We start from the raw sequence: 1713 nt of genomic DNA on the forward strand, positions 1-1713 counted from the left end.
ACCGTGGTATGTCATCTCTTGTGACCCAGTCACATGCTTGCAAGCTAATTAGACAACATTCCACCGAGAGGGCCCAGAGTATATCTATCCGTCATCGGGATGGACAAATCCCACTATTGATCCATATGCCTCAACTCACACTTTCCAAATACTTAATCCCATCTTTATAACCACCCATTTACGCAGTGGCGTTTGATGTAATCAAAGCATCCTTCCGGTGTAAGTGATTAACATGATCTCATGGTCGAAGGACTAGGTAACTATGTATCGAAAGCTTATAGCAAGTTGAACTTAATGACTTGATCTTATGCTACGCTCATATGGGTGTGTGTCCATTATATCATTCAACCAATGACATAACCTTGTTATCAATAACATCCAATATTCATGATCACGAAACCATAATCATCTATTAATCAACAAGCTAGTTATACAAGAGGCTTACTAGGGACTCCTTGTTGTTTACATAACACACATGTATTAATGTTTCGGTTAATATAATTATAGCATGGTATGCAAATATTTATCATAAACTCAAAGATATTATAATAACCACTTTATTATTGCCTCTTGGGCATATCTCCAACATCTGGGCTATATGTACCTCTCTCCCCACCTCAATTAGGGTTAGACAAGATTTGAGGATTATTACTTGAGCTTTGTCTCCCTAGAACTATGTTATTTGTATCAAGGCACTCTTGAGGGATTCTACTCTTCATGGATGATTCAAGGCTTCCCCCTCTTTCATCCAAGTTGTAGTTTGGATCTCCATCACCAATCTCCAACTTCTTGGATTCTACCCAAGGGTCTCTCTAAGAAGTGGTTCTATTGGCTTGGTCTAACCTACCAAGGGAGTAAATTTGGTTTGTGTTGGGTTGTGTGTGTTTTGATTTGATTTTTGTGTATGTTCTTCCCCTTTCCCATCTTTCCCATCCACACACTTGGTCAAATTCGTGAGATCTGGGCACTCCCTAGCCCTTAGGCCTCATCAATTTATGTTAGTATAGCAACGTGAACTTTGTGACTTGATCGTGTTGCAATACATATACTAGGAATGTCCATCATATCATTCACCTAATGATATGACTTCATTGTCAATGACGTGTGTCCATGATAGGAAAACCTCGATCATCGATTGACCTCAATGAACTAGTTTGTGTATGCTCACTTGGGACCCTAGTTTGTTTACAATATCATATGTGCATCAATGTTTCCTATTAATGCAATTATATCATGACACGGAACTATTATGAACTATAGATATATAACAATAAACACTATTTATTGTTTCACTCTAGGGCACCATATCAATTAAAAACAACATTTCATACCTAGTGTTTGTTACTTTACGTACATTTCTCTCTAGCCTGCCGCTATACATGATCCACCCTCGCCACGTTCCCTAGCTATTAAAACTCTAGCCCTCATAGACTTCAACGCAACACACAAAATCTACAAAGCTTCCATATCCATCCGAGGAACCTCTTCTCTCGATCTCCATCAAAGATGGAGTCCACCGGCTCATGCACCCACCGACATCTCCCTGCAGTGGTTGGCCATTATAGACTTCAACCAAACACACAAGATCTCCAAAGCTTCCAGATCCATCCAAGGAGCCTCTTCTCTTGGTCTCCATCTCCAAATGGAGTCCAGCGGCGCATGCACCCGTCGACACGTCACTGCAATCGATAGCTATCCATGACAAGGAAAACA

This window comes from Lolium rigidum, chromosome 6 (assembly GCF_022539505.1).
Source record: "Lolium rigidum isolate FL_2022 chromosome 6, APGP_CSIRO_Lrig_0.1, whole genome shotgun sequence".
Taxonomy (NCBI): domain Eukaryota; kingdom Viridiplantae; phylum Streptophyta; class Magnoliopsida; order Poales; family Poaceae; genus Lolium; species Lolium rigidum.